At 57.8% G+C, this 5,781-nt stretch overlaps 2 non-coding genes across 2 annotated transcripts; both read left to right on the top strand.

Moving 5' to 3' along the window:
• Positions 1 to 2,214: 2,214 nt before the first annotated feature.
• On the top strand, positions 2,215 to 4,124 carry LOC124737602. The gene has a single exon (XR_007009804.1). It is a non-coding gene; the product is annotated as a small subunit ribosomal RNA (ribosomal RNA).
• Positions 4,125 to 4,476: 352 nt separating this feature from the next.
• Positions 4,477 to 4,631, top strand: LOC124737609. The gene has a single exon (XR_007009807.1). It is a non-coding gene; the product is annotated as a 5.8S ribosomal RNA (ribosomal RNA).
• The last annotated feature ends 1,150 nt before the right edge of the window (positions 4,632 to 5,781 follow it).

The following is a 5,781-nucleotide window of genomic DNA, read 5'->3' on the forward strand; positions in this document are numbered from 1 at the left end:
CCTTAACCTAACCCATGTTGTGCCTTAACCTAACCCATGTTGTGCCTTAACCTAACCCATGTTGTGCCTTAACCTAACCCATGTTGTGCCTTAACCTAACCCATGTTGTGCCCTAACCTAACCCATGTTGTGCCCTAACCTAACCCATGTTGTGCCCTAACCTAACCCATGTTGTGCCCTAACCTAACCCATGTTGTCCCCTAACCTAACCCATGTTGTCCCCTAACCTAACCCATGTTGTCCCCTAACCTAACCCATGTTGTGCCCTAACGTAACCCATGTTGTGCCTTAACGTAACCCATGTTGTGCCTTAACGTAACCCATGTTGTGCCTTAACGTAACCCACGTTGTCCGCTAACGTAACCCACGTTGTCCGCTAACGTAACCCACGTTGTCGCCTAAACCTGCTCTGTAATTGTTATACGACTCGTTCAATTAGTGTAGTGTTGCCCACCCGCAACCCTCGCAATATAGTTCGCTACTCGCACTGCCCGCTCCCCTGTGTATCGCTTCATGTTAAACACCTTGCAAGTCTTGCTGACTTTCCACATGCTCCTGCTGTACACTGTAATGTGGATGGCAGCAGGACGTACATGCCGCCCCCCCCCCCCCCCACCCCTCCCCACGTCCCCACGTCCCCACCTTGCCCCCTGCCTTCGCAAGCTGGTTGGTGACAAGTTTGCATGTTCAATGCCCTTCGCATGCGACGTACGCAGGCTACGTTGTGGTGCGGCCTGTGTCAACTGTCCGCTGATGTCGTACGCGTGAACCACAATCTGTACTGCACATTCGTCCTTATGTACTGAATGATACATCGTGGCACATGTGTGACCGTACAACGACTGCGCCCAAAAACGGCGGACCATACAGTGCAAATATTGTGCACGCAGCTACGTGTCGTCTCCCTATGAGAGCTGGATTGCAGTGTGGTACGCCATAGAGACGTGTGGGAGGAACGGACGCCGTGGATGGCGATCAGCATGAGCTGTGTGTTGATGTATTCGGACCTAGTCGTCTCTCCTCAAACACCGTGATAGCATGGTGCACCGCGTTCCATATCTGCGACATGCTACAGAGGCCGGTTGACAGTCGTTCGAGCAATGGACATCGCATACGTACGGGGGCCACCTTCCACGTATTGTCTAGGCGTGCACATTTTGTTGCGTGTATGTGGGCAGACGTAGTGTGGCGTGACACCTGACACAGGCATGCAATAATCGTTGAAGTTGCTAATGGCGATGGACGCCTACGTTTTCTGGTGAAGTTACGCAAATGAAGAAATGGTAACCCGTTGTGGTGCGGTTGTTCTCGCTAGGGGTGAATCGGTGATGGCGACGATAGGTTGAGGTACTAACCGGTTGTTCCAGCGATACCCACCATGCCGATGAAACTGAACGGCATCTGGGTGTGAAGCGATACGCGGTGGTGGCTGGGTGGGGACCGTCCCCGGCCGGTGAGGGGGCGCCTCCCGGCGTGCTGGCCGCGCGGTGCGTGGGCGCACGCGCTACAGCCGGCTGGTGGGGGCGGCCAGTGGCAGGCGCGCCGGCCGACGGACGCGGCAGGCGTCGCAGCTGCGCGCCGGCGCACCCTGCGCGCGGCGCCGTGCGGCCAAAGTAGGTCCTCGCGGGCCCGGTGCGAAGCGCGGTGGACATCTTCAGTGTGCTGGTCCGATTGAGGACTGTGTGCGTTGAGGATGCGCCGCCGCCCGGCGCTCGGCGCCGCGACGCCGTCTGCTGCTCGGTCGCCCCAGCGGTTCTCGCTGGTGGTTTGTATCGCAGCTGTGCGGATGTGTTGGCGCGTGCGCTGTGCTGGGAGAGTTCGCTTCGGCACCCAAGTGGGGCTTTTGTCCTTCTGTGGCGCTGGCGTTGGAGCTGCCGGTCACCGTAGGTGGCGCGTGTTGTCTCCCGCCGGCAATGCCACGACAGCACGCTCCCGGGCCTCTGTCGGCAGCGGCAAGCTCAGTTGGGAGCACGGGTGGTCGCACCGAAAGCGTCTACTCGCCTAACTCCGGGCGATTGCGCCTCTCTCGAACCCGACCAAGTACTTGGGACGGCGCTGCGCGCCGCCGGGACCTGAGAGGGTTTCGAGGTGTATTGTGCAGGGGAGCTCAGCCTCCTCCTGTTTGCAGAATGATTGAGCGGACGCTTGCGTGTTCGCGCGGGCCCCCGGGACACACTCCCGGGCGGCCGGCTGCTCAGCTCTAGTTGGCGCAGCTCCCTGGTTGATCCTGCCAGTAGTCATATGCTTGTCTCAAAGATTAAGCCATGCATGTCTCAGTACAAGCCGCATTAAGGTGAAACCGCGAATGGCTCATTAAATCAGTTATGGTTCCTTAGATCGTACCCACGTTACTTGGATAACTGTGGTAATTCTAGAGCTAATACATGCAAACAGAGTCCCGACCAGAGATGGAAGGGACGCTTTTATTAGATCAAAACCAATCGGTCGGCTCGTCCGGTCCGTTTGCCTTGGTGACTCTGAATAACTTTGGGCTGATCGCACGGTCCTCGTACCGGCGACGCATCTTTCAAATGTCTGCCTTATCAACTGTCGATGGTAGGTTCTGCGCCTACCATGGTTGTAACGGGTAACGGGGAATCAGGGTTCGATTCCGGAGAGGGAGCCTGAGAAACGGCTACCACATCCAAGGAAGGCAGCAGGCGCGCAAATTACCCACTCCCGGCACGGGGAGGTAGTGACGAAAAATAACGATACGGGACTCATCCGAGGCCCCGTAATCGGAATGAGTACACTTTAAATCCTTTAACGAGTATCTATTGGAGGGCAAGTCTGGTGCCAGCAGCCGCGGTAATTCCAGCTCCAATAGCGTATATTAAAGTTGTTGCGGTTAAAAAGCTCGTAGTTGGATTTGTGTCCCACGCTGTTGGTTCACCGCCCGTCGGTGTTTAACTGGCATGTATCGTGGGACGTCCTGCCGGTGGGGCGAGCCGAAGGCGTGCGACCGCCTCGTGCGTGCTCGTGCGTCCCGAGGCGGACCCCGTTGAAATCCTACCAGGGTGCTCTTTATTGAGTGTCTCGGTGGGCCGGCACGTTTACTTTGAACAAATTAGAGTGCTTAAAGCAGGCAAGCCCGCCTGAATACTGTGTGCATGGAATAATGGAATAGGACCTCGGTTCTATTTTGTTGGTTTTCGGAACCCGAGGTAATGATTAATAGGGACAGGCGGGGGGCATTCGTATTGCGACGTTAGAGGTGAAATTCTTGGATCGTCGCAAGACGAACAGAAGCGAAAGCATTTGCCAAGTATGTTTTCATTAATCAAGAACGAAAGTTAGAGGTTCGAAGGCGATCAGATACCGCCCTAGTTCTAACCATAAACGATGCCAGCCAGCGATCCGCCGCAGTTCCTCCGATGACTCGGCGGGCAGCCTCCGGGAAACCAAAGCTTTTGGGTTCCGGGGGAAGTATGGTTGCAAAGCTGAAACTTAAAGGAATTGACGGAAGGGCACCACCAGGAGTGGAGCCTGCGGCTTAATTTGACTCAACACGGGAAACCTCACCAGGCCCGGACACCGGAAGGATTGACAGATTGATAGCTCTTTCTTGATTCGGTGGGTGGTGGTGCATGGCCGTTCTTAGTTGGTGGAGCGATTTGTCTGGTTAATTCCGATAACGAACGAGACTCTAGCCTGCTAACTAGTCGCGTGACATCCTTCGTGCTGTCAGCGATTACTTTTCTTCTTAGAGGGACAGGCGGCTTCTAGCCGCACGAGATTGAGCAATAACAGGTCTGTGATGCCCTTAGATGTTCTGGGCCGCACGCGCGCTACACTGAAGGAATCAGCGTGTCTTCCTAGGCCGAAAGGTCGGGGTAACCCGCTGAACCTCCTTCGTGCTAGGGATTGGGGCTTGCAATTGTTCCCCATGAACGAGGAATTCCCAGTAAGCGCGAGTCATAAGCTCGCGTTGATTACGTCCCTGCCCTTTGTACACACCGCCCGTCGCTACTACCGATTGAATGATTTAGTGAGGTCTTCGGACTGGTACGCGGCATTGACTCTGTCGTTGCCGATGCTACCGGAAAGATGACCAAACTTGATCATTTAGAGGAAGTAAAAGTCGTAACAAGGTTTCCGTAGGTGAACCTGCGGAAGGATCATTACCGACTAGACTGCATGTCTTTCGATGTGCGTGTCGTGTCGCGCAACACGCTACCTGTACGGCTCGCCGTAGCCGTGCGCCGCGTGCGGAACCACGCGTGCCTCTCAAAACTAGCGGCAATGTTGTGTGGTACGAGCGCTGAAGCGCTGGAGCGGCTGGCCTGCGGCACCTGGCGCCTGGCGCCGGGTTTTGAATGACTTTCGCCCGAGTGCCTGTCCGCTCCGGTGTGGAGCCGTACGACGCCCGTCGGCCGTGAGGCCGTTGGACACAGAACGCTGGAACAGGGGCCGCCACACGCCTCACTCCCGCCTATGCGACCGTCTCGAAAGAGACGGCGGAAACTGAGAAAAGATCACCCAGGACGGTGGATCACTCGGCTCGTGGGTCGATGAAGAACGCAGCAAATTGCGCGTCGACATGTGAACTGCAGGACACATGAACATCGACGTTTCGAACGCACATTGCGGTCCATGGATTCCGTTCCCGGGCCACGTCTGGCTGAGGGTCGGCTACGTATACTGAAGCGCGCGGCGTTTGCCCCGCTTCGCAGACCTGGGAGTGTCGCGGCCGCCTGTGGGGCCGGCCGCGTCTCCTCAAACGTGCGATGCGCGCCCGTCGCCTGGCGGTTCGCATACCGGTACTTTCTCGGTAGCGTGCACAGCCGGCTGGCGGTGTGGCGTGCGACACCTCGTACAACGACCTCAGAGCAGGCGAGACTACCCGCTGAATTTAAGCATATTACTAAGCGGAGGAAAAGAAACTAACAAGGATTCCCCCAGTAGCGGCGAGCGAACAGGGAAGAGTCCAGCACCGAACCCCGCAGGCTGCCGCCTGTCGTGGCATGTGGTGTTTGGGAGGGTCCACTACCCCGACGCCTCGCGCCGAGCCCAAGTCCAACTTGAATGAGGCCACGGCCCGTAGAGGGTGCCAGGCCCGTAGCGGCCGGTGCGAGCGTCGGCGGGACCTCTCCTTCGAGTCGGGTTGCTTGAGAGTGCAGCTCCAAGTGGGTGGTAAACTCCATCTGAGACTAAATATGACCACGAGACCGATAGCGAACAAGTACCGTGAGGGAAAGTTGAAAAGAACTTTGAAGAGAGAGTTCAAAAGTACGTGAAACCGTTCTGGGGTAAACGTGAGAAGTCCGAAAGGTCGAACGGGTGAGATTCACGCCCATCCGGCCACTGGCCTCCGCCCTCGGCAGATGGGGCCGGCCGCCCGCGCGGAGCAATCCGCGGCGGGGTCGTGTCCGGTTGCCTTTCCACTCGCCGCGGGGTGGGGCCGTTCCGGTGTGCGGTGGGCCGCACTTCTCCCCTAGTAGGACGTCGCGACCCGCTGGGTGCCGGCCTACGGCCCGGGTGCGCAGCCTGTCCTTCCGCGGGCCTCGGTTCGCGTCTGTTGGGCAGAGCCCCGGTGTCCTGGCTGGCTGCCCGGCGGTATATCTGGAGGAGTCGATTCGCCCCTTTGGGCGCTCGGGCTCCCGGCAAGCGCGCGCGGTTCTTCCCGGATGACGGACCTACCTGGCCCGGCCCCGGACCCGCGCCGCTGTTGGCTCGGGATGCTCTCGGGCGGAATAATCGCTCCCGTCAGCGGCGCTTCAGCTTTGGACAATTTCACGACCCGTCTTGAAACACGGACCAAGGAGTCTAACATGTGCGCGA

Source organism: Schistocerca piceifrons, unplaced genomic scaffold (assembly GCF_021461385.2).
Source record: "Schistocerca piceifrons isolate TAMUIC-IGC-003096 unplaced genomic scaffold, iqSchPice1.1 HiC_scaffold_172, whole genome shotgun sequence".
In the NCBI taxonomy this organism is placed as follows: domain Eukaryota; kingdom Metazoa; phylum Arthropoda; class Insecta; order Orthoptera; family Acrididae; genus Schistocerca; species Schistocerca piceifrons.